General features: G+C 48.1%; 1 long non-coding RNA gene across 4 annotated transcripts in view; it reads right to left on the reverse strand.

Annotated features, from left to right (window-relative positions):
- LOC113998194 overlaps positions 1–20,957 on the reverse strand; it is a 71,425-nt gene that overhangs the window by 20,884 nt on the left and 29,584 nt on the right. For 2 of the 4 annotated variants that reach the window (XR_005564565.1, XR_005564562.1), the window contains one exon: positions 1,251–1,355. This is a non-coding gene — a long non-coding RNA (uncharacterized LOC113998194). Of the gene's footprint in view, positions 1–1,250; positions 1,356–9,158; positions 11,044–18,630; positions 18,806–20,957 lie in introns of those variants that run through there. The other 2 variants (XR_005564561.1, XR_005564563.1) reach the window with 2 other exon arrangements.

Here is a 20,957-nt window from a genome sequence, read left to right on the forward strand (position 1 = left end):
GAGCCAAAACCACATTAACCCTGTTTTCTCAGGGGAAAAAAAGGCAAGAAGGAAAGGGTGTTACAACTGAGCGTGGGCAGCTGCCCTGTCCAACTCTTAGGGACCTCAGAGAGAAGAAATTCAGGTGGGACAGTGGGTCAAGCACAGCCCAGGAGCTCAGAGAACAACCTGAAGATAACTCAGAGCTGAGGTGAAACACCTTGAGTGAGCACAGAGGTGCTGCAGAAACAGGGGTGGGTCATGGAGCTACAGAAACCAGAGACCACTGTTTACCAATTCTGTGTCATTCTGGCCCACCTTGGTGGCCAAGAGCTTTGAAGTTGCTGTGGCCTGGTAGCAAAGGCTTCCAGGCATGTCCCACAAGGAAAGGGGGCTTTCCCAGCAAATATTCCTCGGGCTTTGTGTACAAAAATATTTGACAGAAGATTCCAGACCAGGAAGGACTTATAAGTCAGAAAGTATAAGATACTCAATATCCCCAGCTCCTGCAGTGGTAAAGCCCCTGTTTATACACAACATTTGTATCTCTCATTACTAACATACATCAGATGGTTCAAATTTCCCCCACTCCCTCACATGGCCTGAAAGAAACTGAAGCGAGCAGCAAGAATCCCTGCCCAGTATCCACTTCATTATTTTTCTGGGACTTGCCTGCGAGTGCCCTGTGCAAACACGACACTTGGGAACCCTAAAAACCTTGCTTGTTTTTATAGGCACTTTCAAGACTGAGTTGGCTTTTGGTCCCAGCTCTGTTCAACGCAGTGCTGGTTCATACCCACTGATCCTCAGATCTGCAAACAGCTGAGGGGCAGCCAAGCTCCCTTCTGAGTCATCAGAAATTCAGCCTCACGTTAACCAGCGCAGGGCCCAGGCGCTGCAGAGAGCACTGCCTGCAGCTCCACCTTCCCTGCAGCCATTCAGTCTGGGAAGGGATAATCCTGTCTCCAGCAAGAAAGCAGGTGTCTGAAAAACGTGTTCGCCAGTGCATTTCAATTAACAATGTTTTTAAACACCGTTTCACACCCGGTGCAAACACAAGTCACGTCTCCAGAAAGAGAGGGGTGCTCTTCCACGGGGTATCACAGCTGTTTGTAGCCCGTGGTTTCCCCACCTGGGAAAGGTGAGGGGGGATCCACCTTTATTTTAAGGATGCCTCAAGCAAAGCCTCACATCTTTTAAAACAGGGCAAGAAGGTCACATTTTACTGCTTAGCAACTTTCCTCTCCCAAAAGCCATCGTCCAAAGCTTACCCTGGCTGTGTGGGCACCTGCACACGGAGCCAAAGGAGCAGCTGGTCCTTGCCTCGGTCTTGCACTGCCCTTTCAGGTAGCTGACAGCTGAGCATTTTATTCCCCCTGCAAACAAAACACATCGGTTGAGCACTCCCAGGGAAGCAGCAGGACCAGAGCAAATTCCCAGAAAAAGCCTTGGCAGTGTTCCTCCCGCTCCCTCCGTGGCTGCGAGTGAGACGGAGTAACGGAGCACGACACATGGAGCAGCAGAAGCTGAAGAAGGCACGTGTTACCGCAAGGAAAATTAACAATATCGAGGGGGAGGGCGGAGAAGGGAAAGCACTTGCTAACAAATATTTATTAGAACACAATCTTATCCTCATCTGACCCCGATTCCGATTAAAGGAACCCAGACAGACTGGCATCACTGCCGGGGCACTCAGGCGACATCTCTGACCATCCATGGATGTAATTGCCCAGGAGGTCCCACAACCACCCTCTTGCCTTCCCCTCGGCACTCTGAGATGCCTCAGCTTATGTCACCCCTCCATGGCAGGGGGGTTGGAACAAAATGATCTTTAAGGTCCCTTCCAAGCCAAACCATTCTAGGATCCTAATATTGTGTTTTAAGGCCACTCAGCCCCACTCTCCAGGCTCCCAGAGCCCTCTGACGTAGCCAAAGCATCTTCCAGTCTCTGTGGAGAGGTCCTGTACGAGATCGCTCTCCATGCATCCAGCTCACCGTGGCCTGTCTTGGATACAAAAGGACACTCAAGCCCTGCAACTTCCATAGATCTCCTTCCATGTGTCCTCTACAGAGATCAGCAAGGGATGTGCTTCCCATCCCAGCAGGCCAGCGTGCTCCATAAAACGGAGGGAGAAATCTGCTATCCTCAGTGGGGTTTGAGGGCTTCCAAAACCATCTAGTTTAGGACCCAAGTGTGCCAGCCCTATCAATAGCTACAGCACTTCACAGGAGCACAGGGAACAACAGAACCCTAGAATGGGTTGGAAAGGACCTTAAAGATCACCTAGTTCCAACCCCTCTGCCATGAGCAGGGACACCTTCCACTAGACCAGGGTTTAGGGACCATAAACATTGGAAGTCTTGGGAAATCCAGACACGTGCCAAGTTGTTTGACAGACTCCTGAAATGGCCCAGTAAGCAACGGGCTTGGTGCAGTGTCCCCATCAGTCACTGGCCACTGAGCCTGATCCCACAGCATAACAGCAGCCCTTAAATACTCTTTACATTTAAAAAAGAATGAAGAGCCAGGGCGAAAAAAATGCCGCAATGGAAGCAGAGAGTTGAAATTCAACCCCTGTAAGAAGCCCTAAAGACAAAAGCACATTTCACATTCTGAAATCTGTAAGAGAGTTGATTTTCTGTTCCTCAGCTTCAATCACCTCTTTGCTAGTGAGATTTGGCACTAGCCCAGGTCTCCTGAGGAAGCAGAGGCAAGGATTTTCCGAAGGATTTGTCACCCACATCTCCTCCCGCAATGTTTCCACGGGGATTTTTTAATGAGCAAGGGCCTCCTTTGAAAAAAAAAAAAAAAATCTGCCTTTAAAAGATGAGGCCATGCCCACGAGAAACCCAGGAGCAATATTTCTACCTCAGCCCCAGCTCCAAGCCCACTGCTTGCCTGCAAGCCCTGCTGCTCCACCTGCTTAAGGAGGATGTTTTCATTACTGTTCAATTTGCAGTGAGTTGAGTTTCACGTCCTTCATTGGATTATTTTTATATTTAATGTCCTCTCCTCTCCTCCTCTTCTTTTTATAGACTGGTAATCCAAGTCCCTTGGCAAGGCTGAGTAATCTCAATCAGATTTTAATCAAAGTAAGCCAGATCCTCAGCTGCCAGTATTGATGCATCTGCCTTTAAATATTTGAACGATGCCGATTTACCCCGGCGAGGCCCGGGCCCCATCCGCTCAGGAAATTTAAATTCCTTCCTATGCATCAAGCTAAAACAACAAGGCAGAACAAGCAACCTGCTGCGAAGGGGTTTTAGTTTATAAAACCAATACCCAGGATTTCAAAACTAAATGAAAATCTGAGATAATCCCTCCCCAAATCCAGCCTGGGAAAAGCACTGTGGACAGATAAGTATCAAGTAACTTCTTAAAACACACTTTTTCCTCTCGTAAAAGCTTTCATCAAGTCAGAGCCAAAGGGAAATTACCCACCATGCTTCATTCCTTGACATGACCCAGAGAATTCATGTTTTCCATCCATAGAAAATGCATATTTTACCCATGCAGGCTTCTCCAGGATGGACCTGCTTCTGCTTTGTTCAGCAATGACCTTTGTGTCACTGCCAAACCCCAGCATCTAAAATCAGCATATTAGTCGGAAAATAATGAGATTTCTGGAATACAAAACGTTGGCTCCATTTTCCTTACCTTCAAAGATGATATCTGCCAGCTTCCCTCCACAGATTAGAAAGATAAAAAAAGCACTTAGATGAAAAAGAGTCTCATCTAATCGTCTGACTCCAGGAGACGCGTTTGAGGTGGAGACGGGGGCTGTCCCACGGAACTTGTCAGTATTTGGACTGCAAACAGGGTCCAAGTGACTCCAGAAAGAGATGATTGCCTAAAATACACTGCTAAAGGCAAGGCAAGCCAGTTACACTGATTTACTTACTCATTTTGGGGGTGAATCCTGAGAAACACTAAGGATTTCTCAGGGTCTCCGGTCATTTCCACTGAGACAGAGGTTACACAAAGCATCATCACCTGAGGAGTTACACCAGAGCATCACAGTCAATCTGCATTTCCATCCCTGCTGCTGGAATGTTGTAAGGTCTTCAGGGCTTGTCAGATCCCTGCTCTAGTTTAGACCCAGTCCTGAACAAGAGGAGAACAACTCAAGGACCTCAGTCCCTCCTTCCCCCAGGAGGCTGAGGGTTCCTACTCACCTGGAAGTGGACCTGCTCTTTCTTCCACCTCCAGGTGGGCTGGCTTACAAGCAGGCAGGCTGGGATCAAATCCTGCCCTGTCTGCGACTCTTATTTGCCATCCTGCTTCACAGCTGGGTGCCTCAGTTTTGCTCTCCACACCCCAAAGTCAAGATGGAGGAAGAAATCCAGTGAGGAGCAGCTGAGAGAGCTGGGGTTGTTTACTCTGGAGAAAAGGAGGCTCAGGGGGCACCTCATCACTCCCTACAAACTGCCTGACAGGACATTGTAGCCAGGTGGGGGTCGGTCTCTTCTCCCAGGTAACAAAGGATAGGACAAGAGGAAATGGCCTCAAGCTTTGCCAGCGGAGGTTTAGACTGGATACTAGGAAAAATTTCTCCACTGAAAGGGTGTTCAAGCACTGGAACAGGCTGACCAGGGAAGGGGTGAAATCACCATCCCTGGAAGTGTCCAAAAAACATGTGGATGTGTCACTTGGGGACGTGGTTTAGTCCCCAAGACTCTTGGAGACTTGGCAGTGCTGGTTTAATGGCTGGACTCGATGATCTTAGAGGTCTTTTCCAATCTAAATGATTCTGTGAGTCTATAATCACCTTCTTGCAAGAGCCCAGCCCTTCAGATCCATATCATGTCCTTTATGCAAGTCCAGTAAAAATAGTGACCCACTCAACTGAGCAAACACCACAGGATTAGATGCTGCCCTGCAAGGGACAAAGCCACAGGACAGTGTCACTAAGATGTTATTACTCATTAAGGGGACCAAAAACAAGCTGGGCCTTAAAAAAGCATGAGTCAGCTGATGGTTGTGAGGGGAAATGACAAAGGCAGAACTAGGGATGAGGAAAGAGCAAGGACTTGGTTTCTTTCCCCATGGCTCTTCCACAGTTCTGCAAGGAGAAGAGTGCTCTAGTGGACACAACATCACCAATTGCATCCCATAGGGAAGGAACATTAAACAGGCAGCAAAGGGACCAGTGGCATGGCCAGGGACTGACCTCAAACCATATCTTATACAGGGGTTTAAATCCAAGTCACTGGTGTCTCCTCCAGTCTCTAGACATGCAAGACAAGCTCGATCCGGCTGCACACAGACACTCGGGAAAGCCATGGCAAATCATCTAAGGTGGGATTCAGCACAGGATGCACATTAACAGGCACATTAAAATGGTCTCATGAAGGGAAGTATATGGAGGAGCATCTGCAAGGGGGTTAACAAGCTCCAGCTCCTGCGAGCAGCCAGCGTTTTTTGTCCTTTCCTATTAGCTCACCCGAGCATCCCCCATCCGAGACACAGGTTCCTACGACAGATGGCCTTATTAGTGCCCATGTACGGCGACAAGGAGACCACAACAGGTGGCCCAGACAGTAACTGAAACACTTCACCCCACTTGCCCCAAAACAGGCTCAAGATCACGCCAAGGGCAACCAGGATCGAAGCACGAAGAAGATGTCATGTGTAAGTAAATCCAAATTACCCTTGCGTGCCTTCTGCCCTGTTACGGTCCCAGCTGGAACATGTTGTCCAGTTTGGGATGCTGATCTCCCAGACAGCGTGAACAATTGGAGACAGTCCAGAGGAGACAGACAACAGTGACTGGAAATCTATAGGAGATGGCTGGCAAAGAAGGATGGAAAGCATTTGTGATGCTGAGCGTAGAGAGGATGGAGACATGGTTACAGTCTTCAGACAAACAAAAAGGAAAGGGAAAAAAACCACCCAAAACCAATCCTACCTGTGGAAAGGACAAGAAATCCTGAGCTTAATTTAAAACAAGGAATCTTTTCAGTCAAACATTAAAAAAAAGCTTTCCAAGTGTACAGACAGCAAAAGCACCATACACTTGTCAGAACTCCATTGCTTTCTTCAAACATCCACTGTTAAATTAAACCCTTTGGGCTACGCTGCAGAAGACCCCATAACTCAGCTGCGAGGCAGTCGAGAGAGTTACGAGCTCATTCTGCACTGTGACGTGGGGAATGGATAGTCCAACGCCAGTGAAAAAGAAATTAATTTCCAGGCCCATCATAAAAAACACCAAAAAAACAAAAAGCCACACGGCAGCTGCTGCTCAGAGGGACCTTTAAAAACCCTCCCGGTGCGAAAAGGTCAGCGAAGAAGGGAGCGGGCGCGTGCTTCCAGGGCTGGCAGGAGCTGGGGAATGGAGAGCAAAAATCCACAGCAAAGCTGGGCCTGCTGGAGTGGTGGAAAACCAGAGAGCAGAGCAACAATACCCACCTGTCCTCTGTAAGGTGACTCACCCACCCTGCCCAGCTGTGCCCTCGCAAGACCTCCCATGGAGTTTTGGATGCTCTCTCCTCCGGCATACACAAGTCTTGCTCCAAGATCAGGCCGTTTCCATGCTGTGGCTCAGGACTGAGCCCTGCAGGTCGACTCTAACAGCTGATGGGTGCCAATAGGAGGCAGGAGCACGTGGTTGGGTGCTCTCAGCAGCCGGAGGAGGAAGAGGTTTGGGATGTCCATGTCCAGCAAAATAAAACAGTACATACACTTCTACATACCCAACCAAATCAAGAGTATATTTCTACATATCCAACCAAATAAAACTCAGAAGAGGCTTTTCAAACCTAAGGCCAACCTGGGTGCCCTCAAATTCTCCTGAACTTTACTTGGAAATGGGATTTTTGCGACCCTCCTTGGATTTGGGTTGCGGCTGCCTGCTGACCTCTGGTGTGAGTCAAAAATACAGGCATTTTTCTGTCTGCCTCATCTTGGGTGTGCTCTGTTCCAGACAGACTGGCTGGAGCCAATTCTTGTATCATTTCTCCAAATTTGTCCAAGCCAAAACTGCTTCTTGTGCTCCGCGGCCCAAATCTCCATGGATTTGAGCTCTCCATGTATTTTTGGCTGGATCTGGAGTCCAGGGAGCTGAGAAATTCTTGGAGGAACCAAACTCTGGCTATTTGCTTTAGTACTCATCAGAAAACACAGCATGATACAGATCCATGATAAAGCATGGATCTGATGGAGAGTCCCCTAGTGATGCAGACAAGGTTTTTTGCAGCAGGTTTCACTCCAGATTGAGCCATTCCAGCACGCCAGACCTAAATTTCAAGCCCAGAAAAATTCCTCCTGAGTTTCTGCTCACACACTGACTTGTGTTCGTGTGAGGCTTGGCTCAGACCATCACACTCACTGTATTTTGCAAGACTAAATGCAGTCAAAGTCAGCTCACATGAGAAGAAACTTCTGGACGTCTTCCACCGCTCCTTTTCTTGCATGTAGCATGGTGAAACTAGGAGACATGTTTGCAGCGAACTATTATCCTCAGCACTCTGCTTCCTGCTTTGTTTATAGAGACTTTGGGGAGATTTGTGTGCCTGGTGATGAATTACAGGGAGGAAGACAAACATATTTTACTGTTCTGGGCAAGGAGTGCTGGAATCCTGCGGACATCTGGAGGAATTATCTGCAGAAAATTAACATTGTTTGTCATTTGCATGATGAACTTCTGGATCCCAAATGAATGACGGGAAGGAGCCGGTGGGAGATGCTCATTATCCCTGATGGAGTGAAGCCCCTTGACACGATGCTAAGGTCGCCATGATCTATGGACCTGCTGACTGACAACTGCGAGAGCTCTGGAATTGAACACACGACATAACTGGGGGCGTAAGCGATCTGCCACATTAAATGCCGAGGCGTTAATAATTGTTGCTTGCCTCTGATTGCCAGAGTTTCGGATGCACTTCTTCTGGCTGCCTCACAGGGCACGTTTTAACTCCTTCCTGGCTCGCTTCAGGGGAACTCAACACTCAAACACACGCGCAGGTATCCAGGCAGCCTCATGGATTAAAACTTCCAGGCTTTCTCGTTCATCTCTTGATGTGCCTTTCGGGATCATGCTCCCAGCAGCTCCCTGACACAGATTCCCCACCTCTGCCTCTGTAGCAGTTACAAATCCCAGGTGGCAGCACATGACGTGCCATCACCAGCCCTGCGCTCCAATTCACAGTGTGGCAGAGAAGCCCTCGAAGTTTTCCCAGCACTCCAGTGCAGCACACCTTGTTCCTCTGTATGTTAAATTTGCCTCTTGGGAGCCAACTTCAGGTTTCTTTTCCTTGCGGCTCTAACAAGTGCCGAAGCCAGGGAGCAGCTCTTGGAGAGCTGGGAGCACCACTAGCTGCAGGGTAGGGTAGCAGGGAACCAGAAGAGTCGAGTCTGAGAAATGTCATCTCACCTAGGACATGGCTCTTGGTCTCTTTGAAAAGCTGAAATATTCTATGATCTGTTTCTGAGTTGTTGCTTCTAAGTCCTCTGAAATCAGTGTTTCCCAAAGTGGGGGGTATGTTCCACTCTGCTTCCCAAGGAAAGAAGCACAGGTGGGGTGCAGAAGGGGTGGGAAGTCTTTCCAGAGGAGCAGAGCTGGTACGTGGCACTTTTATTCAAGGGGAGGCAAGAAAAGCAGAGGGCACCTGGGCTCAGACTGAATTCACTCACAGAAGCACTGCCTCAAGTGCTTTCATAAGCTCCTCTAAATTCATTTCCCAGTGCTTTCACCCCCTATCTCTAAGCAGAGAGAGCAGCACTCCCCTTCCTCACAGGGTGCTGGGAATTCACAAACATTTCTGAGGCAAGAAAGCAGAAGAATGTCTGCTTGATGAAAAATGTAATGAAATCCCAAACGTTTTGGTCACCAGGACCATCCCATCATTGCCATACAATGAGGAAAGCAAGGGAAATCCTCTGCTGCAGACCACAGCCTCCCTGGGAGCACGAGGGGGCTGAGACCTGAGGAGGGATGGTTACACTGACAATACTCTCCGTGCAGAGGTGCTGCCAAAATATACTGACACCTTCTCTTATGTCAAATGAAGCGCCACGCTGACTGACACGGACAGAGAAATTCCTTTCTGGAACATCTCGAGGCCGTGATGGGATGAACAAGTGGATGGGGTGACGCAGTTTGACTTCGCCTGAGAGACAGGGATGAAAGCACCCTATGGATTTGGGGCAGGGGTGGGAGAGGCAGCACCATACCCACCTGTGCTTTGTGAACAACTGCAGCTCACGGCATGGCTCCACTCCAAGTTCTTTCCCTCCTTACTGGGGCTGGAGCTGAGACAGGGAAGAAAAATGAGCATCTGGAAGTCCATATGAATAAGCTAATGCCGCAGGGCTGTCAGTCATGTGCTAATACCCTTAGCTAAAGAAACATATTGATCCTGATTGCCTGGAATTGCACTTGAAAAGGGCTGGGTGACATTTCCAAGGAGACACGAGCTACTTTCAAGTCAATTAGCGGCATTGGAGGATTCATGCCGAGGGGACGCGCTCACCTCCGAGGAATGCCAGGAGAGAATGAGAATTGAATTAAGCCTTTTCATACACCGAGAAACAAATCCTTTAATGGCCTGTAACAGCTGACAGGACACCCAGGGTCGCCAAAAGCATGCTGGCAGCAGCCAGGTGAAGAAGCTTCCCCGTGATGAAGCTGGGGACTGCAGAGCAGCTGAATCATTGCGAAGGGCCCAGGAGGGCAGGCAGAGTTGCACAGGGTAATCCTCCAGGAAAAGGGAACGGGAGGAAGCAAAGTTCCATGTCAACAGTGCGTGTAAGGCTCCTCATTCCTCTCCAGGCACCTGATCTCCCTTGGGGCTCAACGGGAACGTCACAGCCAGCACATCTCACGTACCACTGAGCAGCATGACCCTCGTGGAACAGCATTTAGATGAGGTCTTTTCCTCACTGCCTTCCCCAGAAAATTCCTTCCTCCTATGGATCCTGGAGCCTAGGACCCCAGGCAGGTTTGAAACCAGCACAAGAAATCCAAAGGTGGAGAAATTAAGGTAACACTGCAACCCCTCTCATTTTTCTATCTGCGGGTGCTCTGACCCACATTTAGTTTCCATGGTTCCTTTTATGTTCCTATAAACATGAGGCTTGTACCTGAATTCAAGGCTTTCTGGACAGCTTTACAGAGATGATTTCCTGCTCTCTCACAGCAACTGCAGTCATTCTGTCTCACAAGCCAGGGAGCACAACCCTTCGATCCCTGTGCAGGAGGGTGAGGAGCTCCAGTGAAAAGCCTTTCAATCCTCCTGCAAGGTGAAAGCGTCCCCGCCAGCTACAGACTGACTGAGAAGCCTCAGACCTGAACAGGTCCCAAGAGCATTTGAATCTTCCCGAGTATGGCACAGGAAAAAGAAAATGGAAAGAGAAGCCATCCCACATGTTTTCTCCAGCCTCTGTTCTGCAACCTCTCAGACACTGTGGGTTTCCCTGTGGTAGAATCTCTCAGCCATGAGCTCAAAGACATCTTCAACACACTGGTGACATTCAGAGGCCCCAGAAATGCCAGTGTTTTCTTCTAGGTGTTGCACCAGCCCGGGGAAAGCTGCCCCTTGCCCCCACCTTCCAAAGCTGAGTAGTTCAGCTAAGCCTAAAAGCCCAGTCAAGTCCCCAGCCCCTTCCTCATCCACCCACCTACCCCAGGGATGCTGCAGTAAGAGTTCTAATGGGGCCAACCCTTCCGTGCTGCAGCAGCATAAGTTTAATCATGAGATTTTCTACCCATTCTTACCATGATGCAGATTTTCCTAGTCCAGCACAAACCAAGACCCTCTCAGTCCTCCCCTGGCTTTCCCACCTCCCCTCTTCTCCCCACTGCTGCACTCTTAAACTGAGTGATAGAGACAGCCAGCACCAGTCCCAAAGGAAATCAAATGGAAGTTGTTCCTTTCAACTCAGCTGAAGAAAAGAGCCCGTGTTTATAAACCTGCAGGCTTCAGGCAGAATAAATGAATCTCCTAATAGCCCCTGCAGACAGGAGGAGGCTTGGGAAATGGATTCTCCCATGGGCTTGCCATGGAGCGTCCCTCTGAATTTTTAACCGAGCAATTTCTCACCGGAGTTTCTCGCGTGGCCAGAGAGAAAATGAAAGCAGAATTCTGACACACATCCAACAAGCCCTGCAGAGCCAGGGCCCCTGTTCTTTCGGTGACACCTCAGACCACAAACGTCTCTCCAAAGCACAGCTGAAAAGCTCAAGAAACCCATTTTTCCACTAGAACGACAGAGTGCAGAGTGTCAGGCTCATTTTGCAAGGACTAGTAGGAGCCTGGATCTCAATTAAAGCTAGCAGGGCTCAAAATAGCCCTTTGCAGTATTTGCAGCCTGTAACATAAAGCATGGGTCATATTACTGAAAGCACCTGAGGAACACAAACGGCTGAGGCTCAGCTTCAAAGTGACCTTTGCTTCAACACCTACATATTTTCCTCCGTGGATGGAATATAGTTAAAAGCAACACACAACGACCATTTAATATACTGAAGAAGTTGGCCAGACCACACTGATGCTTACAGGTAGAGAGCTGATGCACAGCAGTGACTTTTCCAAGGCTATCCAGTAAACACAAAACACAATCAAGACTTAACCCCAGGTCTTCCAAATCCCCTCTCTTCCCCCCCCAGACCATTGCACTTTGCTTTTTGCTAGCTATTAAAAGCCAGTTGAAGTGATACAGTATGGCTGCATGGACATGCTCAGCAACCAGTGCTCTAGTGAGGAGCACAGCCAAGAGAGAGAGAATCTGTTCCCTCTGTGAGATGGGAAGAAAGTGGAGGGGCACAGCAGGGTGCTCCTGACAAGATGGGAAGGAAAGCAAAGGGTTCTTTTTCTTTTTTTATTTTTTTTGCCTTTACTGTGAAGAGATGTCTGCACTTCACTTACTAACAGGAAGGCTCAGCCCCAGCTAGAGAACAGCAGGAGGGACTAATAAACAGGGTCTTCTCACCGTTTCTCTATAAATATCAAGCATGAGCTCCTGCCCATGAAAGCAGCCCATTACATTTCTGGGGCGCTCTCACCCAGCCATACAGGAAGCCAAACTGATTTAATGACCCTTTCTGGGTTTCAAACAAAGCAACATCATCTCCCCAAACACCAGCAGCACAGAAGAACCCACCAAGGGACTAAAACATGTAAGAAAGTCAACTTTGATTATCCCAGAGTCTGTGGGGGCAAAGGGAATGGTTCAGCTCGCTTCCAGGCTTGAAGGACCCCAATCTCATCTGCATGGAAATGCCACCACGCGTGCTGGCCTATTTTTACTGTGTTTTAATAAAAGAGAAGTAGTTTCCTCTGCTGCAGAGCACAAGATGCAGGAAGGACTGGCCCAACCACCCAGAAAATAGTCTGCCATGATGGAAGAGGATCACGGATGCTGTAGAAAGGGAAGGGGGACAGACAGAGGGACCAGAGGTGGATGTGCTTCACTGGCCAGATGATGAGCCACTGGGTTGATGGGTGGATGGAAGGAGAAATGAGCAGGTGTCTGGGGGAGCTGGAGGGATGGGAGAAGGGGAGGTCCTCCATCAAGTCTCAAAGCTGTTTGCTCTGGCCCCAGTTGCCATTATGAATTTCTTCTGCCCTTGGTAAAGATGATTCAAAACCCAACCTAGTATGAAGCTGGAGGAGGGTTCAGGTAATTTTTTTTCCACAGCCAGCTTCAATTCTCATCAAATCCCAGTTCACCCCAGCAATCCCTGTTGCAGCAGTCTCAGCGAATCCAACAATCCCAGGAGCCCACATCCCTGCACTGGGAAAGGGCTTAAACACACACAGCCCGGGAGAGATCTTCCCCTACCTTCTCATATCTAGACCTGAGGGTTCAGCTTTGTCTTCTTACATAGATATTTTCGTGGAGGCAGGAGAATTAAGCTTTATTAAAATAAAGGCTGTGATTCTCTCTGTCACATGCACCCACGACACGGGAGTTCAACGTGACATGTACCACCAGGAGGGCTACCAGCAAAATTGCAAGAACTAGTAACCAAAAGGCCTGGGTTCAGCCCAGAGGCAAGGAAAAGACACAACATGATGAGGGGCTGAACATCTTGCAGTGCTCTCACGTGTGTCCTCGGGTCAGGTGTGGAGCCCAGACAGCAGTGGAACAATGCTGATCGTGTTTCCCTCACCCTGTGCCATTCATACTCTAAGGCTGTTACAGCTGCAGCCACGTGCTCCCCACACAGCTACAGACAGAGAGGATTTTATTCTCTCTGGAGCTAAGTCTCTAATCCAAAAACCTGTGGATAAAAAACAGAGTTGGGAAAGGAAGCCATGACCAGCTTTCAGCACCCAAGAAAGCCTGCACAGCCACCTGGGTGCCAATAGGACAGAGATAACGATACTGAAGTGAAAAAAAATCAATTGTTCTTTAAAAGCTTTCTGGGACCATTAGTTAATTAAGCTGCCAACAGATAAAGGTCTATATAAAATGCTCTGATCACCTTCAGCACCCAAGATTAAACAAGAGGACTGGTGTGCACCCCCTGCCTACCTGCAGATTCCAAAACTGTTCATTCTCTGCATGCTCTCCTACTTTCACAGAGCAGCAAGAGTTAAGAAACAGATCCACACTCCTCCAGCAAAAGCAAAGGCACTGCCAAGCACAGGAACACCAGGGAGAAGGCAGGCACGCAGCTTGCAAGCTGCCCAGCTTTATTATTTCTTGAAACAAAGACATCTCTTAGTGCAAATATTTTTCAAGGGGTGCAAGAGATTAAATAAGTGTGACAAGTCTCTTTCAGACACATCCATTCTCCTTTTGGGATCATGACCTGGGAGATGCTGAGCAATTTATTGCTTTGCCCATCCCAGGTGTTCCTGCCCTTGGCGGTGGGGGTCAGAACTAGATGATCTTTAAGGTCCCTTCCAACTTGAACCATTCCAGGATTCTATGATTTTATGATTCCAGGCCCACCAGCAGCCACATTCCAGCTTTCCCCATAGATGTTGACGTGGCCTCATTATCCCCCAAGGAACAGTGGACCTACCCCATCCCTGCTGTGCTCCAGTGGCCTCAGCAAAGTTAAACTCAAACAGGGTCCTTCTAGAAAGTGCTTCCCCTCCACAAGGTAAACTGAAAAGGAAAAAGGGATTTGGAAATCCAAGAATGATGGGAGTAAAGAGGGACTGTCATCTAAAGACCTTCAATTACAGGGTGTTCTTATGAAAACCACAGAGCACCATGAGGTCTCGGCAAACAGGAAAGTCAAAGACTCCAATTACCTTTTTGAAGACCCTTGAAGAGGCTACAGGGCTAAGCAGTGCTCTCCCCAAACCTTGCCTTTCCAGAAGTGATGGCTTCCCGGGGCACCTTACCTTGCTGATGACCCACAGAGTCCTTGCCACCACATTTCCATCCTCACATTTACATCTCGCTCAGGAGCCGAAGCCAGAAGTGGTGGTGGTTTACACACATCTGCTGAGACGAGGAGCATCATTTCCTCCTGGCTCCCCACGTGAATCACAGCCCCCTCTGGGCAGTGCAGAATTGCTTTTGAAGAGCAGCTAGAAACACTTCAGCACTTTCTGAACAGATGAAAGGAGAGCTGTCGAAGTGCTGGATTCGGGGGAAGGGAGAGATGTTGCTTCCCGAAGGCTGTTTACAGCACCAGCCCAGACTGGCTGGGGCAGCACCAACCACTGCGGAGCTCAGGGAAAGTCACCAGCACCACCCCACACCTGTGTTTGCCATGGGAAGGAGCAGAACATTACTCAAAAAGCATCTAGTTAACATTCAAATCCCAGGAAACTCGTACACCCCCTGCTGCCACCCGGGTTTTCTGAGGCTCTGACTCCCAGCGCACTGGAGTCAGAGCTGGCCCCCGTTTTTACAGCTGGTTGGAGGGCAGAGGCTGGGAAGCACGGAAAGAGGAGCTCTGGGGGAGGACTTGGGCACATCCCAGTACTTCTCCGAAACAGAGTAGTGGAACAAGCTCCCAGGACATCACAACAGCATGACATGGATGCAGAGCAGTGCACTGGTGGCAGTAGAACCCCCTTTAGGGCAGTGGCACCCCAAAACCAGCAATGAGACCTTAAGACAGAGCAGTAGCATTTTACCCCTATTGTTTATCCCTATCTACCAAGGCCTTTCAGCAATGCACAGCTTAGGAACATCTTTCATTACTTTGCTTAAACTCTTTCCAAACCCATTTAAACTTCAGCATCCACAGTATCCCATAGCAATGAGTTCCACAGTTTGTGGCATGGCAAGCAATTTCTCCTCTTGAAACACCCCCAGAGTCATTTCACTGCAGATGCAGAACGAGATGAAAAAGCAGGAGGCAGTCCAGAGGAGAAGAAATTAAACCATCACAGCTTTAGGAAGAGCTGGCAAGGAAAGGTTAAATGAACTAGGTTCATTCAGCCTGGAAAAAAAAAAATAAAAAGAAAAAAGGAGAAGACTAAGGCACAGAGCCATAACAATCCTCCAGTAGCTTGCAGGTTATTAAGACAGCAGTCGATTGTTCTCTGTGTTCAGTGGCAGAAGAAGAAACAATTTAACTCGGAGCAAAGAAAGCTTAAGCTTAGACATTTAAAAAAAAAAAAAAAAAGACTAAAAACTTTCTCCCTAGAACAGATACAGGGAAGTTACAGAACTTTTCACCAGAGACTTCTACGTAAAGGTTAAACAAACACCTGTGTGGGGGGGAGAGAGGTAATTGATCTTTCCTCAATGCCAACACACGGAGTAGATTAGCTGCAGAGGCTCATTTCAGCCCTCTGTGATGCCAACAACAAACTTTCTAACTGCCTTCTTCATGCATTTTTAATTGCATTTTAATTTTTGTCCTTGTATAGCTTGAGACAAGTGTAAAAAACGAAGCTGTGGCTAATAAATCAGAAATTACATGTTTTCCATTTCTTCAATGTAATAAAAAGATGTAAAAGTGAGAACAGATATATGTTAAGCTATACAGTTATGCCAATAAATATGCATGGGTGTCGCGTCCCCTTTTGCCTTGCCAAAAATAGTACCAAATTATGCCAACCAATGAGAAACCAGGTTTCATTAGGAAATGAACTTTAAAATACAAGATTAAAACGTGGTTTTTAAATCAAGATTTCCTGCTTGCTGATTTAAACATGATTAAAATGGGTGATTTAAATCAACCACCCTGAACAAAACATGCCTCCTTCTCAAGCCTTTCAAGTGGAGAAGACAGTGGTACCCTGAAGATCAGTCAGGTAATTCCAGTTTCTACTGCTCTGCTCCTTCTCCATCTGAGCAGTCCTACCACATCCATCTTCTCTGAAGAAAAAGCAGTTTCCATCCCCAAACCTGACAGTCCCAGTCCCTTTCCTTACCCTTCTGTGGACCTTGTGCCTGCAAAGTTCTCCTGCCCAAGGAGCATCGCCAAGAAATTTCAGGCTGCCACAGGATCAATCTCAAACAAACTTCCCTGTGACAATTATAATCAGATCCTCCCTGGATGCAAATAGTGTTTCTGAGCGTGGGCTCCAATCACAGCTCGTGAATAATTATGACAGGATTTCAAAACCTGCCCTCCAGAACAGGAGGAATGTGGAATCAACATATCTGCTCGAGGGGCTGGAGGTACACGGACAAGAAGGAAACTTCTGCCTGCCAGCAAGACACGGAGAAGGGATCCCCAAAGACCTCGTTACAAATGGATATTGGATATTTCATCCCAGAGCTGGTCTGCAGCATCAAGGGTGCTTCACATTTCTGCAGAACATTCTGGTCCAGGGATGGGCAAGTCACATCTCCACAGTCCCATCACAGACTTCATGCAGAAGAAGCTTTCCCAGAGCTCTAAAGGGAGCTCCAGATTGCAGAGATCCTTTGATTTTCAGACAGCTCTGTCAAGACCATCAGCAGAAGTACAAGACACTGGTGTTTCAGCATGCTCTTGTCTATCAGAACCAGGTTGAACACCAGTTCACTTCCCTGGGCCCATGGGCACAGAAGGGACTGAGAGAGAAAGCAAAATCCATGGGCAAGACACCTCCTAGCTTTCTCTTTCCTCCAAATCAAAGATCTGCCTGTGGCTCTGAAGATTCCCCAAATGGATCCCATTAATTTTATTTATTTACTTAGGTATTTAACTGATCTGAGCTACAAGGAACAGTAAACCACCCAGGAAGCTGAACTTCCATTATTGCAAAGCCACAGGAAGGGATCCAGTCCACCTGACGGACCTCCATGGGCCACATGGAATATCCCAGTGCCAGAATCTGCCCTTCCATATATAACAAGTGGAGAGAGGTACCCTGAGCTAAACAACGCAAACTTTCCAGCACCAGCGTGTGAAATGGAAGGCAGCTTGAGATAACAGCTCTGGGAATCACAAAGATCTCAACCCCAACTAGTCCATCCAGGAAGGAAACACCTCATGGGCATTTAAACTGTCTTCCTGTGGCAATTTTAATGTAACAGAGTAGGAGTGGGAAAAGGCATCTGCAAGGATGGTGGTGGAAAGCAGAAACCAGGACAAGTTGAAAGAAATAACCAGAGCGTTTCAGAGGGATTGGACAGCACAGAATTAACTTGACATTTCCTCAGCGCATACTGAGATTTCATCAGGAACAAAACAATTCCACCAGATGACATTGCAGCGCAAATCCACCAAACTGAAAATTCAGGATTTCACCTCCACTAAAAAATTTAGTTTTCCTTGGTTTGGTTTTTAAGAATCAAAACTCAAAGAACTCTCAGGATTTGGAATGTTTTTTCTTCTTTCTTGCTTCTTATTCCTGACATTAAACGAAAAAGAAAGAATGGCACCCAGGCAGGGTTCACATGCCTTTCCCTTCCTCTACCTCTTATAACTGGCCAAGACTGCTCTAAACAAAAAATAAAGTGAAAAGAGAAGCTAACTCACATTACAAGCTGCATTTGCAAAAAAGTCGAGGAAACTTTGAATCAAGGACAGAATAGGAATGAAAGGCAACAAAAACACTACTGAAAATAAATTTTAAGCTCCTCATTAGGAGAAGTCCTTCTCCTGTTTGGTAAAATTGAAGCCTTGGCATTTTTTTTTTCTTTGAATTGATTGTTGTGCTGTTTTGTGTGGGTTTTTTCCCCCATTTAATACTTCCCTCTGCATTAAGCTGGACCGCACAAAAGGGCACTGGGCAAGTCAGGCTTGAGATTTTCAGCTTTGGCTGAAAATCCAAAATCTGTTGTTGATTGCTCGGGTAGAAGAGTAGAGAGAGAGAGAGGGGCCAGAGTGAGCTTTAAAAACAAATTCAACAGCCTGAGAGGCATCTCTTTCCGTCTGCCATCCCAAGCAATTCTCCTTGCAGCATGAGAAGCAGGCCAAGACCTGAGCATATTTTGCAGATCCTCCTGTGATTTTGCAGACTCACCCCACGATGAGGGGAAGAGCCACTGTCTCATCTGCCTCTCCTTTCTCCCAGCAAGCAAACTGACTGCCTGGTCCCAGATTCTGTCATTAGAGACAGGAGTCGTTAAGAATTCATGCCCGCTGCCAACACTGCATTTTTTGGAGAGGTCCTGCACTCAGGCAGAACTAATGAGCAGGCAAAGAAAGAGAAGAGCAGCTAAAGCAGAAAACACGCACACAAATACAGCCAAAATGAGAATGCAGACTTATCTGTAGGTCCTCTCTCCTCCGAGGTACTTCGGCAGCACCGCATAATGAAATGTTTACCCGGGGGGAAGGATGATTGTCATACCTGTTATACGGATGGGGAGGCTGAGGGAGGAAGGATCTAACCGTGCCCAGACGGACTGGAGGGCTGTGTTCGAACTGGGGCCGGGTTTGAAAGGACCGATCCTGACATATTCATTCAGCCGAGCAGACCACAAGGTGAAGGCAGTGCCTTCGGATGGCTCCGAAGGCTGCGAATTCTCAGCTGTAAAAATAGGCCAGATAATACCTGTCTGAAGGGGCTTTACCCTGCTGTATGTGCAAAATGCTTTGCAGTCATTGGACAAAGGATTTTATCAAAACACAGCCAGAGGCTGGCGAGATATTAACCTCCCCCTCTTCCAGCTACGGCGAAAAAAAATCCCGCTGGTTTCTGGGAGCAGAAGGCAGCGCTTCTTCCTGCATTTCTGTGCGGAACAGCCAGCCTGTGGAACATGTGCTTGCCACTAATAACAACCCTAACTGCAATGGAAGAGCAGAGAACTTAATCACATATAGAAATAGGACACGCAGAGACAGGATTCACAGAGGGACGGGCTCCCTTTGCACCCATAGAGCTGTTTACATAATGAAGGATGCTCTGCAGTGTTCACATCTCCATGTACAGCTTTGCTGAATTGATGCTGCTGGAGAATCGTAACGAAAGCATTTCTCACTCCCATCTGTTTCCGTTGTAAGCCATAATGTTACAGCAGCATTTATTCCTTCTTCCCTTTCTCTTCCCCTGCCTGCTTTTTCCCCAAGCATCCAATTTTTTTAGGCCTATAACCCTGAAAATGATGAAAGTCTCCCATTGATTTCAATTGGCTTTTGTTTAAGGGCTTGATAGCAGAGAGAAAAATTGAATGATCATTCACTGAACGAGACAGATTTGGCCCAGTTCCCCAGCTGGTGTAAATCAGCACAAGCCCACAGAACTCGGAGGCTCCCTGCCCTATGCTGATGACTTAGTCCACTTCTGTGCACACGAGGAATTTTAATGATGTTGCCCTGCCTGGATGGCACATGGACCCAGCGTGCAGGTTTTAATGCTGCTCAACAGCTCCAGCTCAGGACTGTGCATGATCCGCCTCACTCACCTTCAGGACAACCTGTGCCATGGGCTGGCTGCCCGGGTCCTTCCCAGCAGAGAGACCCTGCCCCCTGCCATGAGGTATTCCAGCCTACTGGATCATCACTTCTGGCAAAAGGTAGAGCATTCTGCTAATCCCAGTATTCAAACCAGGATGCTCCTAATATGTTACACCAATACTCTGGACTGTGGCAGAGGAAGGGCAGCACCTACTTATGTGTTTGTTTTGCCTCCTTTCCTCTCCGTGCTCACCAGAGGGAATTAGCCCACCTGGTATGAGAGCAGGCAGCCTGTGCTGGCAGCAAGGTAAAAGGCACAGGGAGGCTTTGCAGCAGCACATGCCTGAGGCAAGACAAGAGGCATACCAAGACAACCCTTCCTTAAACTCTTCCATGCTGCTGCTGGAAATCCCCTGGAATTACCTTCCAGCTATGATGCAGATATTCCTTCTCTCCCTAGCCCACCTGTAGGCCTGTCCAACCTGAGCAAGGTGCTCCTGAGAAGGGCAGGAGAGGATATGGTACACTACAGCACTGCCATCAGGGTTTGGGGTCTCAGTAGGAGTGAGGAGGCAGGACACAGGGCCAAAGGTAGCCAAACCTCTGCCAAAACATGTTTTGCCATGAGTTTTCACTTACCTAATTAGAGACATACTACAAGAGACAGTCTGGAGGAGCAAGAATCATTTGTCTATGAACCTCTAGCATCGATCAGCTGGATCTTTCTTTGCTGACAGAGGAGATTGCTACGGTAGCCCAGGAAAGGAAGGGGAAAGCCAAAGCAAAGAAACGTTCAGGCTAACAAGAGGAAAATCTCCCCTGGCTGGCATGTCTCTTGCTCACCTTGATTAGTCGAGCAGGATATAGACATAAAATTACAACTGCTTCCTCCATTCCCCCTTGCCCCTCCCTTTGTGTGGGGAAGATGTTAAAAACGTCAGGCTTGATTTACCCTGACACACTGACTGACTCACGACAGCTATAAATCCTCCCTACCAAACCAAGCTCTACCTGCCACACAGCTGCAGATGGCAGGGGGGGGAAGGGGGGAACGCCGTCTCCCCCTCTCTCTGTGCACATCAAGCCAAATAACTTCTTCTTTCACCCACCTCCAAAGAGGAGACAGGCAGCTTTTGTTCAGGCAGCTGATGCTGCTGCGCGAGTGTGTTTTAAACAAGGCCACGCGATCTCTCCTTCGCTCTGTGCCTGTCTGTGCTCATTTTTGTTGATGCAAAGAATCCGGGGATGTGCTGGAGCACACACGTTCAGCTCAATCTGACC

Source organism: Pipra filicauda, unplaced genomic scaffold (genome assembly GCF_003945595.2).
Source record: "Pipra filicauda isolate LSUMZ 115617 unplaced genomic scaffold, ASM394559v2 scaffold114_size2234877_pilon, whole genome shotgun sequence".
NCBI classification, from domain to species: Eukaryota; Metazoa; Chordata; class Aves; order Passeriformes; family Pipridae; genus Pipra; species Pipra filicauda.